The sequence below is a fragment of the Sorex araneus genome, chromosome 5 (genome assembly GCF_027595985.1).
Source record: "Sorex araneus isolate mSorAra2 chromosome 5, mSorAra2.pri, whole genome shotgun sequence".
Classification (NCBI taxonomy): domain Eukaryota; kingdom Metazoa; phylum Chordata; class Mammalia; order Eulipotyphla; family Soricidae; genus Sorex; species Sorex araneus.
This window is the reverse complement of record NC_073306.1, coordinates 39,947,591-39,965,594: the sequence shown is the minus strand read 5'-3', so window position 1 is coordinate 39,965,594 and position 18,004 is coordinate 39,947,591. Positions and strand designations below refer to the sequence as shown.

At 58.7% G+C, this 18,004-nt stretch overlaps 1 protein-coding gene across 1 annotated transcript in view; it reads right to left on the bottom strand.

Moving 5' to 3' along the window:
• Positions 1-17,254, bottom strand: part of STK40 (serine/threonine kinase 40) — a 33,361-nt gene extending 16,107 nt beyond the window's left edge. The window contains exon 1 of the mRNA XM_055139379.1: positions 17,047-17,254. The gene's annotated coding sequence lies outside the window, so the exon portion shown is untranslated. The remainder of the gene's footprint in view (positions 1-17,046) is intronic.
• Between the last annotated feature and the right edge of the window lie 750 nt (positions 17,255-18,004).

The following is an 18,004-nucleotide window of genomic DNA, read 5'->3' as shown; positions in this document are numbered from 1 at the left end:
GGTTAAAAAAAATTTTTTTTGGGGGGGCACACCTCGCTCTGTGCCAGGTGGTGCTCAGGGATCCACATGTCCAGTCAGGATCAAACTGGGGCCCACTGCATGCCAAGTAAGCGCTTTACCCGCTGTACTCTATCTCTGGTCCACAGGGTCACATTTCATGTAGTCAGGTAATCTGTCTTTCCCCTGTTCTCCTTCTGCTGCCAGTCCTGGAGCTGGGCTACCCCTGCTCAGAGACAGGAAGACAGGCTGCGGCTGGCCGGCACCCTCACACACCGCCTTCACAAAGGCACCTCATGAACAATCTGCCTAACCGTCCGCAGGGCTGGCCCTGGGGGGCCTCTGTGGAGCCTGTGGGGGGCTGACTTCTGCCCGAGCGGGAGAAGAGCCAGCGTCCATCACAGACAAGCAGGGGGGAAGGACCTGCCCTGAGGAGGCTCCGTAGGCTGGGCAGCAGCGGGCTGCAATGGCTTAGCCTCTGCCTCCTTCTCCATCTCAATGTCACCTTCTGGGGCAGGGAGGCGGCTCAGCGGAAAAGCCCTGGCACTGCCACGTGTGAGGCCCTGGGCCCCGTGCAGGCGGGCTGCTGTTGCCAAACAGCCCCAGAGAAGGGGGAGTCCCGCTCTGAGAGCAGCCTGCCTCGGTGCTCCCACAGGGATTCTCCGCAGGATCCACACTTCGTGAGTGTCACCATATGCATCATGGCATCAGAGAACAAATTCACGAGAGAAAAGAGAGCCCGGGCGGGGTCCAGAACGGTAGAGCAGGTAGGGCTCCTGCCTTGCATGCAGCTGACCTGGGTTCAATCCCTGGCATCCCATAATGTTCCCCCAAGCACCACCAAGAGTGATTCCTGAGTGCAGAGCCAGGAGCAACCCCTGCCATCGACAGGTGTGGACCAAAATTAAAGGAAAAAAAAAGAGAGAGAGAGAACACCTGGGCACCACTGCCCCCCAGGGCCTGCCCCACAGTGCCCCAGGAGTGAGTGGGTCACCCCCCTCCTGGCCCTGCTCTTTGCTTCCTGCAGCCAAGTCCCTGGAGAGCAGCCGGAGGCGTGGGCACAGCTGCGTGACGCTGCCCGCCCGCGCTCCTACGCACGGCCCGGTCTAGACAACAGTTTGCCGGAGCAGCTGCAGCACAGACAATGAGTGGGCTCAGCCTGACCCCACCCGCCCTGCGCACGGGCCCTGCTCCAAGCGGGGGGTGGCAGAAGGATGGTGGCAGATGGGCAGGGTGGGAGAGGGTGGCAGGGGAGTGAGCGGGCGGCTTCCCTTCCTGAGTGTCCCCTCATGCCACCACACAGGCAGGCCTAGAAGCGCGAATCTGCTGCATGCCCAGGGTGGGGCAGTGGTGGTGGTGGTGGTGGTGTGCAGACATCCAGAGACCCTATTGCCCCCCAGCCCCCGCAGACGTGCCCACCCCAGAGGCCCATCTGTCAAAGGCTCACAAACACCGGGGGTGGGCCTCACAATGCGACTGAGATGCTGAGGCTCAGGGCACCCTGGCCCAGTCTGGCCGAGGGAGCCATTTGCCTGGAACGTCCCGGCCCTGGTTCAAGTCCGGCTAGACCTGCCTTAGAATGTCCCTGAGCCGACCTGGTGTGCACCAGGCACGGTGGAACCCGCACTCCCCAATGGGGAGACCCAGCAAGGAGGCCTGGAGAGACGCAGTGGGTCCTGCCCTCGGTCCTGAGAGCAAGGGGTACCTAGTGTGGCCCCATTTTGGGAACACGGCACAGGTCCAGCAGGAGAGGGCACCTGTCCTGCCCTGTCCCTGGGGCTCACAGGCCATCACCCACCAGAGCCGCTGGGCAAGGTGAGTCCAACTCCCAGAGAGGCAACAAAGGCCGGGCCAGGGGCGACATGTTAGGGTCCGCTAGCCCGAGGACGTGTGGGGCACGTGGTGGCAGGAGGGTCGGCTGGGGTCAAGCATGGCAGGGCACAATGCAACAGGCTGGGCAGGGGCCGGAGAGACAGTACAAGGGTTAAGGCATTGTCTTACATGCAGCCAATCTGGGGATCGATCCTTGGCACCCCATATGGTGCCCCGAGCTGTGCCAGCAGCGAGCTCTGCGCACAGGATGAGGAGCAAGCCACAAACACGGTTGGGGGTGGCTCCCAAACAAAAACAACAAAATAACAAGACGGTCAGGCCACCAGCTTCCAAAAGGAGGTGGGTGCTGGGGAGGGAGAGATAGTACATGCCTTGCACATGACTGACTGAGGTTCGAGCCCCGGCATCCCATGTGGCCCCCTGAGCCTTCCAGGAGTGATCCCTGAGCACAGAACCAGGAGTAAGCGCTGAGCATTGCCAGGAGTGACTCAAAACAAAACACCAAAGGGAGATGGGTGCAAAGAGCTAGGCCTGGGGCTGCCCTTCCAGTCTCTCCGCCTCCTGCAACGACCGAGCAGCTGGCGCCTGCAGGGAAGAAGGGCTTTTCCGACAGAGCCAGGACCCCCATGCACAGGAGCTGCGTGTGAGTGCACACACATGCACGGGCCAGTGAGCTCCCACCCCAAAAAAAGGGGCGGCATTGGGTGTGCCCACATCTGCTCTCAACCTCATCCTGGGCTGCAGGGGTCCCTGTAAACAAATCAGTGAAGGCAGAGTGGAAGGGGCGAGCTGAGCACTGGGCTCCCTGCATTTTCTGCTGTGTGTGAGTCATACATTTTCTCTGTATGACTGAGAAACATGCTCAACTTGGGATGGGAGGAGAGGGTGCACGCGCACGAACGTGTGTGTGTGTGTGTGTATGTGTGTGTGTGTGTGTGTGTGTGAAAGGGAAAGAGAGAGAGAGTGAGTCTGTGTAAGCGCAGACATGAATGTGTGATGTGTGTGTACATGTGTGAGTGACAGCAACAGCTGGTAGCGATGACTGGTCAGGGTCAGGCTAGGCCGACAGCGTCAGTATTCAAGCTGTCCCTGTCAGCAGCCCCTCTCTTGGGCACATGTTCCTAGCTCTGTCACAACAAAGCAAGCACCAAGTTTCTGAGCTCGGCTGGTCTGTCTTCTGGGGGAGTCTGCCGAGGGCAAATCCTGCACCAGGCCCTGTGAGAGCAGTCCTGCCTGTCCTCAGTCCTGTACGCCACACAAGGTTGAGGTGTTGTGTCCAGATCTGCCATAGCCCCCAAAAGAGAGCAGAGAAGACTGCCACCAGGCCACGAGGGCAGAGCCATAAGGTCAGACAGTGCTGCATCTGTCACTCAAGATGTAGAGAGAGCTTTGCAGAACACTGGGGTGTGAAGGGGACTGGGTGCCCGTGGCCCCCTGCCCAGCCCAGACACTGTCAGGTGGAAGGGCTGCCCTGCCCTACACGCTCAGGCTGGGCACCCCCGACCCTGCAGGGGCTTTGGAGAGCCAGTCCTGGTTCAGCATGCCATCACACTGGCCACAGTGGGTAAGGTGCTGGCTTTCAATCCCTACCACTCCATGTGGTCTCCCAAGCCTCACCAGGAGTGATCCCTGAACCCAGAGCCAGGAGGAAGCCCCGAGCATGGCTGGATATGGCCCCCAAACCAACAAAACCAAACAAATTGCTTGTTCTGTATCTGCAAAATACAAGCCCACGGCTGGCTTGAGGATTACAGAGGTTCCCCCGAAGAAGGCTCAGCAAGGGGCCTCCTGGCACACCGTAGCATCGGGTAGCCTCCAGTGAAGCTAAACAGGTGCTCTGAATTCTTCCTGCCCAAGCAGAAAAGATAGCTAAGTAATACATTAGGGCATAGAGATCTGGTGTGAGAGACCTTAAAAATAATTGTTGGCTCGTCTGAGACTATATGACTGAGAAACATACTTAACTTGGGATGGGAGGAGAGGGTGTGTGTGTGTGTGTGTGCGCACGCGCATGCACACGCACGAACACACAAACTAAGAAGGTAAAAGATGCTCTGTGTGTGTGTACTGAGAAGGTAGAGAGATGCTGGGGGATGGGTGTATACGTGTGTGTGTGTGTGTGTGTGTGTGTGTGTGTTTGGTGGAGCTGAGAAAGTGGAGATGCTGGCCACCCCAGTGTACATGCAGTCGTGGGGGGTACAGGGAGTACTGGCCTTTGGGGCAGAAGCACACAGATCTCATCCTTCTCTTCTGTTGTCTACTGGGAGCACAGGCTGGAGCACCAGCTGGCCACAATCAGCTCAGGCACAGGAAGTCCTACCCAGGATGTTGAGGTCACCCGAACGGTCCTACATTGCAATCCAGTTGGGGGTGAGATGTTGGGGGCGGGGGAGTCTGGAATTAAGAACAGGCGCCACTAGTCTAAGATCACTTGGAGCAGGACTGAGGGACGGAAACAGCACATACCCTGGGCTGCAAAATTTTCAGTATCAAAGGACTTAACTTCTGAGTATATACATTTGTCAAAACAAACTGTGCAGTTAAAATAGCTGTGAAATTCACTGTGTATAAATATGCTTAAATTTTTACTTATTTATTTTTCTGTTTTGGGGCTAGACCTGGTGATGCTCAGAGGTCACTTCTAGCTCTGCACTCAGAAGTTACTCCTGGCAGTGCCTGGGGGACCATATGGGATGCTGGGGATCAAATTCAGGTTGGCTATGTGCAAGGCAAGCACCCTACCCACTGTACTATCACTCTGGCCCAATTTTTTTTTTTTTTTTAAAGCAAGGGGCAACTTTAACCAGTCAAAGTGAGCATCTCTAATAACAGAACAAATGCCACCAGGTTATTCTGGATATGCTACACTGAGAAAATATATCAATTACTATTGCTGTTTTGCCAATACAGCACAACCTGAATCTGATCGAGAGGTGACCCCAAAGTGAGGACACTCCACAGGGCAGGCCTGTGGGCTCAGAAACACCAAGCTGGGCACGGCCCAAACACCCAAAGAAAAGTCATGATGAGGCTGGAGCGATAATACAGCGGGTAGCGCATTTTCCTTGCATACAGCCGACCCGGGTTCGATCCCTGGCATCCCATATAGTCCCCTGAGCACTGCCAGAAGTAACTGTTGAGTGCAGAGCCAGAAGTAACCCCAGGTGTGACCCAAAAAAACAAAAAATCCCCAAAAGTCATGGACCAGAGAGATAATACAGTGGGTAAGGCACTAGCCTTGCATGTGGCTCACCCGGATTTGATCCCTGGCACCCCACATGGTTCTCCCCCAAGTCCCGCCAGGGGAAATCCCTGAGCACAGAGCCAGGAATGAGCCCTGGCTTGTTGCCAGGTATGCCTCCAAAACTAAGCCCAAACAAAAGGAAACCTCGGGGCTGGAGAGAGAGAACAGTGGGTAGGGCTCTTGTCCTGCAGTTGGCTCACCGGGATTAGATCCCTGGCACCACATGTTGGTCCCCTGAGCCCTCTAGGAGTGGCCCCTGAGCACTGCAGGTGTGGCCCTCAAACCAAGCACCCAGACAAGAGCAACAGTGCGGCAACAGCAGCAGCTTCCAGACACACACCGGCCACGAGAGCCAGCAAGGCGAGAGCGGGCGGGGCACAGCGTCCCCACTCCCTGGAGTGTCAGCGGACCAGGAGAAGGCGGGCCTGTGGGAAGAGCTCCCGGAGCCCTGCTCCTGGGGACACGGCCCCCAGAGGCGGGACTGCAACTTCAGGCCTGTTGAGCTGGGTTGGCCTGGCCAGAGCAGCTCAGTCTCTGGCGTCCCTGCAGGCCTCCACCCTGCACTGACCAGCTGCAGGAAAATGAGGCCTGCGTGCAATCGCCAGGTCTGCCACCTGGTGGCAACATTTTGCAGAGCACCGTGGAGGCGGCTCCATAGCACAGGTGAAGGGCAGGCCTCCAAGGAAAGGCCTCAGCGGCCTCAGTGCCCGCCGAGCCCAACCCACTGCCTTTCCCCTTTCCCTGCCGCTCAGGGTCTCTGGTCATCTCTGTTACTGAGAAATCCCCAATGTCGAGTCAGCCTGGCCAGGTCCAGTCTGTCCTCCTGACCGCATGGTCCTATGTGTCCCCTGAATCCAGTCCCGCCCACAAGCACCTGGCACCGCGGTACCCTCCCGGCGGCCTGTCCTGTCCTCGGCTCCCAGGCACCCCAGCCGCTGTCCTGAGGTCCGTGTGAGAACCCCAGGTTTATCTGCCTGGCTCTCCTTGCCTGTGGGCCCCCACGAGCAAGCAGCCCCAATTCACTACTGCTTCCCTGCACCCCACCCAGTGGCCGGCAAACTACTGAGTAAGAAAACACAAGCTGGAGAAAACAAAGAGCACTCGTGAGAGAGGGGTGCCCAGGAGGAAGGGGCGACACGGGGTCAGAGTGTCAGGGGGCTGGAGCGAAGTCACAGCAGGGAGGGCATTGCACTGGCACGCAGCAGACCTGTGCTGGATCCCCGGCACCCCAGATGACCCCCCAGCACCACCAGGAGTGATGCCTGAGTGCAGAGGCAGGAGTAAGCCATGAGCACCTCTGGGCGGGGCCCCCTCCCCAAAAAGAGGTGTCACTGCTGCAGGGAACTGCTGGAAAGGCCCGGGTCAATCCGGCCTCACATGGTCTCCAAACACTCCAAGCACCCTGGGCACAGAGCAGGAACTAGCCCCCACCCCCATTCCAAAGAGGCTCGACAAACTGAGGCACCTCCCTGAAGTGGTCCGGTGAGTGGCTGGAGGAGTCAGTGTGTGCAGACTGCCCAGCGCCGCAGCGAGACTGCACGGGAGTCGCGCTACCCAGCCCCTCTCCAAGGCCCACTGTGCTCTGGGGACGCCACGCCCAGAGAGAGGGGACAGCTCCAATACCTCCTCCTCACGACCATTCTCCTGCAACCAGGGAGCAGCCAAGGCCCAGAGCAAGAGTGCAGAGAGGGCAGGCCAGATGGATTCCTGAAAAATCAGCACTGCAGGCTCCACCCCACCCATGAGGAGCACCGAAGGCTGGAGTACTGAGACATCCCCTCCCCCGACTCCAGAAAACAAGCAGTGCCCCCCGCCACCACCCCCCCCACAGTGTCCCCCTGACCAAAAACTCTGTGAGCTGCCACCAGCTCCCCTAACTAGTCTCCACAGAGTCTGCCCGAGAACAGGAGGAATCCAATTCCCAGAACCAAGCGTTTCAGACCAGGACCCACTGCCCGCGGGAAAGTGGATGGGCTGGAGGCCATGTCATGTAGGTTCAAAGTTCAGCTTTTGTCACTGGCTACCTGTGACCCTGAGCCAGTCACGGACCCTCTGAGAGTCACCTACCCTATGAGCCTCAGTTTCCCCATCTGTAAAATAGGGATGCCAGAAGGCTCAGTTGTGACCCATGGCTGGGTGGGAAGGGGCCTCCCCACGCCATGCTAAAGTGCTCCCTCTCAGTCTTCCCATTCTGCTGACATGTGGGCTGGGCTGGGGGAGGCACCTGTGCTGCTTGCTGCCTGTTTGGGGGGACCCTCCTGGAGTGTGGGTGACATTGTGCCCAGGATGGCACTGGGGGACAGGGAGGTGGATCACACCTCCACACACACCCCCAGCCCCACTTTCAGCCGGGGTGGCCTGAGGGCGGCGCTGCCTGGCTGTGCTGGACCCTCCCCGGGGCCCACAGCACAACTCAGCTGTCATTCTCCAACACCGCACAGCGCCTGGCCACCTCGGCACCCAACGACCCCAGCCCTTCCCGGCTGCCTGGCAGGGTGCCTCCCGCTGTGCTCTGAGCCGTGGGGAGGGTGCCCTGCTCTGAGCCATGGGGGGAGGGTACCTGTGGCAGCCAGAGAGGAAGTGACTCAGTCCTGTGGAAGTGGGCGGGACGCTGAGAACAGGGCTGCTCCCCTCAACATCCGCACCAGGTCTGGGTCCCGGGGCTCCTCCAGCGAACTGCACTGGACTGAGCGCACAGTTCAGGGGGCTGGCAAGGGCCCAAAGCTGCTGCTCCCAGGAAGGGGGCCTACCTCCCGCCCCCTCCGGGCAGCAGAGGTGCCTTCAGCCCCTGCCCTGCGATGGTTCCCGAGGCCACGCCTTAGCCCCACCGGGGAGGGCAGGGGTTCACCCACAGCCGCTTGCCAGCCTGCCACCAGGTCACCCTCCCAAGAGCCTCCAAAGCAGCTGATGTGACAACAGAAACTCCGTCACTGTGTGTGGGTGTTGGAGGAGGAAGAGGCCGGTGTCTGAGCACTTCCTCGGGGTGCGGCGCCCGGCCCTCTCCTACCGGGACTCGTTGAGCACAAGGCTTGGGAGTCACTGGGGGAGGGGGTGCTCAGCCATGGAGAGGGGGAGGGCCGGGCCTCATGCCAGCCTGCTGACACTCTTGGCTTAGAAGCGAGGATGCCACTGGGGGACCCTGGCCTGCGCCCAGGACTAAGGCCGTCGGCTCCTGTGCAGGATCCCCTGAGGAATGCAGACTCCGGCCACCCAGCGTGGCCCAGATCGTAGAGTCTGAGAGCCCCTTTGTGCTCACCGTGTGACCTGGACTCGTGCTGCCATGCCCTGCAGTCATCTCACCTCCGGAGAGGACAGTGCCAGCCCCCACAGGGTTCCCTGGGGACGGCCAGGAGGGAGCCGCGGTGGGGGGGGACACCAGACCAATGTTCAGTCTTTCCCATTCATCCCAGCCTTCAGAGCGACAGACGGGAAAGCCTGCGCCAGGCCCAGGGGCCCGCGATTCTCTCTCTTCATACTGTTTTTAATAGCAAAAAATCATTACAATCATCCTGTGAGAAAAGCAGCTTGGACTAGGGCCAGCAACCTGCCTTTCCTTAACTGCCTGGAGCAAAAATTTAAGTCAATTTCGCAACAATGAACAATACAGTTGAGCCTCCTGCTGCTGGCTGTGGCAGCGTGGAGGGCCAAGTCCACAGAGGGAGCCAGTGGGGTCTGACGTCACAGTCCTCTCACTGGCTACTGGGATGGCTGGACACATGCCCCACCAGCTCTGAGCACAAGACAGACAGCCAGTCCCCCGAGTCACTGGCCACCCTGTTTGCCTGCCCTTGCACACGGCTTGCTCTGGGTCTGTGAACAGGGGGAGTGCCCGGGCTCAGGACCAGGGCCTAGCCCACCTGAGAAGGTCCCGCACAGGCCCCGCAGATGCACAGCTGCCCAGGGAAAGTGAGATGCGGGCCACTGGCCCAGCCACCCCTAAGCATTTACAATGGGGATGCACGAGGAAGCATGACGTCAGGCTTCTGGCTCTTGAGTGTCACGGAGCGGAACAACATAGAGGGTACAGCCCCCCCACGCCCCTCAGCTCCAGAGCTGGGTCCCTGTGGACCAAAGCCCTTCAAGGCGACACATAGCAGTCCTCAGCCACACCTAACCAAGAGGAGTATGATCACTGACGTTACCTGAGCAGGGTCCCCAAAACACTGGCCGGCCACAGGAATCAGAGCCCCACCCCCACAGGGAAGAGAGAGAGAACGGGCTCTGGAGCAGGCTTCCCGACCCTTCCCCACCCACCCCTTTCGCCCAAGCAATGCAACACAGGCATGCACTGCCATGAACACTTTAGACACACAGCGTGGGTGATTCTGAGTTCATCTTCAGGCCACTGGACCTTCAGAAACCTTTAACTCTTACTAAAATGTTCATGGCCCCAGCAGTCAGCTGGGCAAGCCCATACGATCACGACCCACTTGAGCAGCTAAGGAAGCCCTGACTCTCATCCACACAAGTTTCCCAAAGGGGTGGTACTGTCACCCAGGGTTGCTGGAATGATCCAGGCTTAGGGGTGTGTAGTAGCAGCCTCAAGTACGACTCAGGGAAGGGGGTACATTCTTCTATTTGCCTAAGAAAGGTAGATTTCCAGGGGATACTAAGTAATTTTTTTCCCCAAAACGGGGTGGTATGCTAAATAAGTCAGGGACCTGACAATCTTTTAAAAATTGGAGGTTCAGGGAGAGTACAGTGGATAGGACACTTGCCTTGCATACAGCTGACACAAGTTTGATCTCCAGCACCCCATATGGTCCCCTGAGTCTTGCTAGGAGTGACCTGTGAGCGCTGACCCAGGAGTAAGCCCTGAACATTGCTGGTATAGTCCCCAAAAGATCTAAAAAGATCTGAAGTGCTGAACAGAGAGCATAGGGGTTAAGATGAGTTCTTACACAGTCAACTTGGGTTTGGTTCCTGTTACCACATAAGCCCCTGAGCAGAAGTGATCCCTGAGCAGTTAGAAGGAAGCCCAGAGCAACACCAGGTGTGGCCCAAAACTTAATATTAACAAAAATGTCCGAACCCACTGGAAGCAGCTAAGGAAGCCCTGACCCTCCTCTCCACAAGAGTTTCCCAGAGGGGTGATACTGTCCAACCCACAGGTGGATTGAGGGTGGCTGGTATGGTGGACCCCTCAAACAGGTACCCTGAACCCTGGGCCTGAGTGTGATGTGGGGTGCGGGAGACACACCGCATTCCTGTCCTGTCTCAGCTCTCCCAGGACACCCCTGACCCCCTGGCACCCTGGAGGGCACCAACCTTTCGAAGAGGAGACCCGAAGCCTGGCTCCTTGGGAGGCCTCATGGAGTCACTGAGACCTCTGGGCTAAGGGCACCTGGACCTCACCTGTGCCAACCCTGCCACACACAGCTCCATCTAACCCTCACGCCTCCCTCCACTTTAGGGAGGAGGCCAAGGTCGGAGAGAGGAGGTGACGTGTAGCATCCCTCAGCTATAAGCGGCAGAACTGGGTTCCGAAGCCAGGTCTGAGGCGAGCCCAGGCCCTTCCCTGCTGGGTGACACGGCTGAGTCTCCTTACCCACTCCCTACGGGGCAAGGGGGGAGGGACCTGTCCAGGCAACTTCCTTTCTCTGGGAGAGGAGACGACTGTGGCTCTGTCACTGTCCCTTCCAGCTCTGCAACTCTGCGAGTCCAAGATGCCATGAGGGCAAGAGCTTGGAGTCACGTCAGTGTGGGCTGGGACCCGATGCTGCTCCATCGCCCGCCTGAGAGGTACGGATGACTTCACCTGCCGCCTGGTGCTCCTGGCCCCTACTCCTCTGACTGTGACGGCTCCCGAGATATGGGAAAGGACCTAGAGGTGGTGGCGATCTCTCTTTGGGGGTGGAGGGGAGGCTCCCCAGTGATGCTCACTCCTGTGGGCCTGACAGTCTGATGCTCAGGCCAGGCCAAAGCAGAGCAGCCCAGACTAAGGGGACCTCTGGGACCATGCCATGGTGGGCATGAAACTCAGGAGCTCCAGCCCTTTGAGCTGCCCCTCTGGTTTTGGGGACTCTTTGGTTTTGGTTTGATTTGGGGGCCACACCTGGCAGTGCTCAGGGCTTACTCCTGGGTCTGCATCCAGGGATCACTCCTGATGGGTTTGGGGCACCATATGGGATGGCGGGGGTGCAAGCAAAAAGCCCAACCCACTGCACTATTGCTCTGGATGGGGACTCTGCCTTTTTAAAGCTACTTTCCTCCGTGTTCCTTCTGAAGGGAACAACTTAGAAGAGGAGAGTATCCCTGAGAACTCAACCGCCCAGCCAAGAGGTCGGAATGTGGGCAGGGGAGATGCCTCAAATGGACCATGTGCTTGGCATGCAGGAGCCCCGGGCTCAGTCCCCAATACCACGTGGTCCCCTGAGCACTGCCAGGGGCAGCCCTCACGCACCAAGCAGGGAGTAGCCTCTGAGCACTACCAGATGTGCTCCCCACCCCCGAGGATAAAACAACCCAAACCAAGTCCCACATTCACACCAATACGTAACTCCGGCTCTCCAGCACTGAAAAGTCCTGTGGAATTCTGAGCTTCGCCAGGTCCCAATGCCTCCCGAGAGGCTGCGCCCACCTTCTTCCTGGGAGGATCTGCTGTCCCCTGATCACTTCTCCAGCTCTGCCCAAACCCACAGGCAAAAACGATGGGCACTGCAGTCTGCACCTGCCAGTCCCCACTACCACACTGAGTCCAGGCCACTTTCTCTTCATTCTGGACCATCGAGTCACAGACTCATTAAAGACCCTCTTGCCGCGGAGGTGGGGGCTGCAAACACGATGAGGCAACAGCTCTGAATGTCAAGCGCCCTCTTAGCTTTACCACCTCCAGTCTTTCCTCAACTCTAGTGTTCTTGAACTCAGGGCTCAGACTCCGCTGTGCCGGGTAAGCTCTTGGGGGCCTGCACTCGGCCCAGGACAGATGCCACCAGCCAGAAAAGGTAGCTGCCATGAGCTGGGCTCCCTACAGGGAGAAGGTTCACAGTGTCCTCTCAGGAAGGGGGGATCTCAATCGGAAGAGCACCTTTGCTGGGGAAGAGCAGGCCCCTCTAGTTCACTAAAGGGAGGCCCAGGCCCAGAGACAGTATAGGGTTAAAGCACTTGCCTAGGATGAGTGGCTGCGGGCTGCTCCTCCAAGCACCACCAGTGTAGCCTGTGGGGCCCCTGGCACTGCAAGGCCCAAGCAACACCACATCCTAGGCCCCTCGCACTAAACTGCTCAGCAGCCTCACACACACACACACACACACACACACACACACACACACACACACACACACACACACAAGACCCAGACTAGGGATGTGGCACAGCAGTAGAGCACTTGCCTCACATCTAAGAGGCCCCAGACATGATCTCCAGAACAATAACGAAAAATCAATTAATTAAAGGGGGCCGTGACAAAATTTTTAACCAGTAACTAAAATGAAAGATTTCAGGCAGCACCTCCTTCTGTAGGCCTCCTGCAGCTACCAGGGTAGGCAAAATCACACGGTCGTCAGCGGACACCCCAGCACTGCGTAGAGCAGATGACAGAGACTAGTCCAAGTTCACCAGCAGCGAGCTTATCAGGTAAGTGCCATCTAAGACAGGCCACAACGGCACCAAAAATGATCCCAAGGTGCCAAATGGGAAACGTCTGAGAGTCAAAGCAAGCCAGACCACCCTGCCCCTTCCTGGACCTCATTCCAGATGCTGAGAGGAAGCACGGGACTGCCCTGCGTCTCACCTGAGCGGGGAGGAGGGAGAAATGCTCAGGTTTCACGGTGCACTTTCTCATCTTACCTTCTTCGCACCACAAACGCTTGGCCTAAGCGTTAACAACCTCTCCAATTCCAAAGGGCTACTCGGAAGCCCCGCCCACCGACACACCCCTCCCCGCCGCCCAATCAGATTCGCGCCTGGCTCCGCTCTGCCCTCCCACAGGGCTGGGGGTGGGGGGAGATAAGGGGACCGAGGCAGCTGCCTCTCACCTCCGCTAGTTCTCAGGCAGTGCTCGCTCTGTGGCCTCCAGTGCCATTTCTCAGAACCAAATCCCAAAGCCTCTCTCGAAGATCTGCAGGGACACTGGGCAGGCCCTTTGTTCCCAGGATCTCCTGCTGTCCCCTGCTGAGTCAGTGTGGGGAGACACAGGCAGAAAGACTCTTTTTTTTTGCTTTGTGTTTTAGGCTCACTCCAGGCTCTGTGCTCAGGGATTCTCCTGGCAGGGCTCAGGGGACCATATGAGATGCCTGGGATGGAACCTGAGTTGGTTATGTGTAAGGCAAGTGCCCTGCCTGGTACTATCTCTCCAGCGCCCCCAGAAAGCCTTTCTCTAGGGCCACTGGATGACTGACGATCTAGGGCTTCTGCAAATTAAGTCAAATGAGAGTCTCGAGAATTGCAAAGTTCACTGTGGGTCAAATGTGGGCAGAGAAAGAATGGTGAGGGTGGGGGGGCTGCCCTTCTCCCAGGCGAACCAGAGCAAAGCCTGACCAAAGGGGGCAGGTGCCACCGCACCTGGCACCGGACCCTTTCCTTGTGAGCATGCGCTCAGGGGTACTTGAACAAAGCATGCTCTCCAGAGCCATCCGTCTGCACTCCTCAGGCTCACCTGCCACTATTGCTCCTGCCTTAGCCCTTAACCCTCACTTCCAAATCCTCGTATGTAGTAGCAGAGCACTTGCCTCATATGAGTGAGGCACTGGGTTTGATTCCTGGTACTGACCAAAAAAAAAAAAAAAAAAGAAAGTGCCAAATGCTTCCACAGTGCAGTTTATCCCCCCTCCCCCAACAGCTCTCATTGATTCTACCAAACTGCCGCTGGCCTGACCCAGAGCTTCAGCAGCTCTGACTGGTGAACGCAACAGCTCTCCGAGGGCCTCCAGACTTGCTTCCTCCCCAGTCCATTTGGCACCCAGGGGCTCCTATGTCCGCTGTGCCCATCAGCCACTATCCGGGCCTGAGCCATGCTGCAATCCTGTCTGGGGCAGCTTGCGAACCCTCAGAAAACCAGACCAAGTTCTAAGAACTCTCCACAGTTCTCCCCTCCCAGCACCCACTCCTGGGCACTCACTGCTGCCTTGAACGGGGCCAGGGCCTGCTCCTCCTCCATCCTCCGGTGCGTCCGCAACGACGCACCCCTCAGCGTGCCAGCAGGGGACAGGAGCCGCCATACGCAAGTGGGCGCACTCCTTGCTGAGGCCACCGATTACCATTCCGACAGGGTGTCTCACAGGGACACCCACACAAAAAACTTGAAATCCTTTTCCTCCCATGCACACAGGAAAATCCACTTCTTTCCCTCAGGAGTCCTACTTCTTTTTTTTTTTTTTAAATGGTTCTTTGAGACAGCTGAGCTGAATCACCAGCACGGCACCCCGACAGACAGACGGGGTGAACTCCCCCCAGATCGCCTCTTCAGAGAGACTACAATACAGCTCTGTGATCCTGTGATTCTCTGGGAATTTCTGCAGGCTCAGTGGGGCTGTTCTAGCTGCCACTAATCGCTTCAGCTAATTCTTGGGTCTTCTCTCCTGCAGCCTGTACCAAGCATTTCTGACCGTGTGCCAAGCCTTTGACCTGCAACATCTTACTTCATCTACATAAATGCCCTTGCAGGGAGGGGCTCGGGCTGTCCCCGTTTTAGAGATGAAACAGCTGAGCAAGGAGAGAGTAAGTAGCCTCGAGTGACAGGAAGGCTGCGATTAGATCTGTGACAGCAGAGCCTAATACGGCCGTAACCACTACAACCTCCTGTCTTCCCCAAAGCAACCCAAAAGCACAGGAGAGCAGAGGTACCAGGCCTCGCCCCTACCTCCACACTGCCCTCTGGGGAGAGCAGCTCACCCCCCTAACTGCGCTGGAGACTGCAGTGCTGGGGTGAGGAGCCCGGGGAGCCAGCCACAGTCTACAGGAGCCTCCTCAGCAGCAGCCCCACCAGGCACCGGCTCTGCTCCCTCTGAAGGGGTCTCCAGTCCTCACCCTCTGCTGGGACTCCAGGGAACTAAGTGGGTCACTGCTCTGCTTAAAACCTTGTTCCTGGAGGCTGGAGGATAGGACAGCAGGTAGGGCACTTGCCTCTGAACGAGGCTGACCCTGGTCAGATTTCCTGGGTTAGATCTCCGGCCATCCATATGGTTGCCCGAGCACCACCAGGAGTGATCCCTGAGTAAAGAACCTGAATGTAAGCCCTGAGCATCACTGGGTGCGGCCCAAACACAAAAACAAAAAGAACAAAACAAAACGCCTTTTTCCTAGTTTCACGCTGCCCTGGCCACGAAATCCCAAACTGTTAAACAGCATCTCCTCATCCATCCAGACTGCCTCCCCTGGCACCACAGCGAATAACCAGTTTATTCCAGAATAAACACAAGTGCTCTGGTCTCTCTCTAAAGCAGGGTACCTGCTCCTTCACTCTCCTAGAAGTCACTCTAGGGTCACTTTTTGTCCAGCCTTCCCAGGACCCTTCCCCAACCTAGAGAAGCAGCTTTCTTCAGCCTCTTGGCACCCCATACTTGCTGTTGCGACCTTTCTTCTATTTTATTTTCTGGTTTTTGCACCACCCTTGGAGGTGTTTGGGGGTTATTTCCATTCATTGCTCAGAGGTCACAGTGGGCAGCTGTCAGGGGACCTCACAGAGCCAGGACTTAAATCCCTGCCTCCTGCAGGCATAGCATGCACCCAGCATGTCCGCCCATTTCTCTGGCTTTTTACTAGCTTTTAGGAGCTACAATGTTTATAGGTCAGGTCATGAGCTTCTTGAAATAAGAGTAACCTTTACTGAAAATGTACTGCACACATGTCAGATATGTTTTAGGTGTCCCCCATATTTTTGACTTTCTTAAAACTTCTGTCATTCTCTCTCAACCTGTTTCATAGATGAGAAAACTGAGGCCCAGACAGGTTAGAAGAGCCCAAGGTCACACTGCTAGAGAGCTGCAGAGCCAGAACTGAAACTGGGAAAGTCTGGCTCCACCGCCCAGCTCTCATGCCCAGAAACGCAGTCCTCGCATCGTGCACTAAGAACTCTGCTGTCCTCGTGTGGCCCGCGAATGAATGAATGAATGAATGAACGAACGAACGAGGGCTACCTTCTGACCGTCTAGATCTAACTGACAAACTGGCCCAGCAGGGCCATTAAGGAACTGCACCGGCACTGTTGACAAACAAGGATGTTTTGGGCTTGACAAAGACGTATTCTGCCCTTCCTTATCTCGGGCAAAACTGAGCCAGAGGGAAAGGAGCCCAGCCCAGGATGACTACCCTCTTCCCACCGCGCTCGAACCGAGCAAAGCCAACCGGTTTCCTCCTCCGACCGAGACCAGAGCAAAGTCTCTGCTGCCACCGAGGGTGGCTGTCATCTCTTCCTTCCGCCAACAAAGGGGCATGGAACTCGGGGGTGGGGGCGGGCCGCGGACGCGCTGCTCGGCCGGGCACCCGGGGCTCGGGCCGCTGGAAGGTGGGGCCGCGTGGCCCGCGGACGGCGGGGCCTGCGCCCCGGCGGGGCAGGTGAGCGCCGGGCCCGGCAGGACGGGCTCCCCCGCGCCGGGCGGCCGAGCGCGCACTGCCCCGCCGGCGGCCGGCCGGCACCTGCGCGCCCCCGGGGCCGCGGGCGAGAGGGCCCTCCCGGGGGACTGCTGCTAACTTTCAAGTTTCTCCCGGGACCCGCCGGCAGGCGTGCAGCGGCGGAGGCGGTGTCCGGGGGGAGACCCGGGTCGCGCCGAGACGCCGGAGCCTTCCCGGGGGGCGGCCGGCAGCGCCCACCTCCCGCGGCCGCCCGGGACCCGCGCGCCCCGGCTCTCGCCAGCCCCCGCCCCCGCCGCGGGAAAGGCAGACCCCCGCAGAGGGGGCGCGGGCCGGCGCCGTTTCCGCCGCCGCAGGCCGGGCGCGGGCTGTCACGCCGGTCCCGCGACCGCGGCCACTCGAGGCCTGCCCGCGCCCGGCCGCACCTCCCACCCGGCTCCCCGCGCCGGGACCCCCGCCCTCACCTTCCCCCGCCGCTCAGCGCTGCTCGCCCATAGTCCGTAGCCCGGAGCCGGGGCTGCTCGGCGCTCCGTCCCGGGGGGCCGGGGCCGGGCCGGGGGGGGCCTGGGAGCCGCTCACCGCCGCCTCCCAGCGCAGCCGCCCGAGCCGCCGCTGCCGCCGCCGCCGCCGCCGCCGCCTCCCTCCATGGCTGCGGCGCCGCCACCTGACAACGGAAGTGACGCACCGCCCACTCCTCCGGGCCCGAGCCGCAGCCCCACCCCCCGGCCGGGCCCCGCCCCCGCCGGCCCCGCAGCCCCGCCGCGGTGGGCTCGGGGCGCCATCTTAACCACGGGCGGAAGCCTTCAGGCGAGGGGCCAGAGCTCGAGTGATGATTGGTTTAGGGTGGGGCCCAGAGAGAAATCTGCGAGGCGATTGGAAGATGAGATACTGAGGAGGCGGTACTTACCGCTTATCTGTGTCTGCTGTGAGACAGGGGCGGAGGTTCCGCCCCGCCTCCGCCGAACCTCGTGTACTTAGGCTCTCCGGGTTGGTTTGGGGGGAGTCTCCAGCAGTTGGAGAACTGGCAAGTGTGTATTTATTGGAAAAATGGCTCTTCCTTGACCCCACCCCCACCCCACCTCTCCGTTTCTGAAGATATGTTCGAGGAGCGCTGTGATGAGCCTGAGTAATGACAGAAATGCCGCCCTCGCAGCGCATTTCCCTCAAGGCCTCTGGCCCTTGTGGAAATCCCTGAAGATCTCTGGAGTTGGAATCTTGACTTAGGGAGATTTACACCTAGACTTTCTATTAAAGATCCCAGCCCTCTAACCTCAGCCCCTCCTGCAGCAGTTTCGGTCCCTTTCTCCACCTCCTCCAGCGACCACGCCCTCCATGAATCAGCTTCTTGCACCAGCGGATGAGCCCTTTAAAGGGATTGCATCAGGCTGGTGACTCACTGGGGCCCTCTGAGAGCCTGGCTTT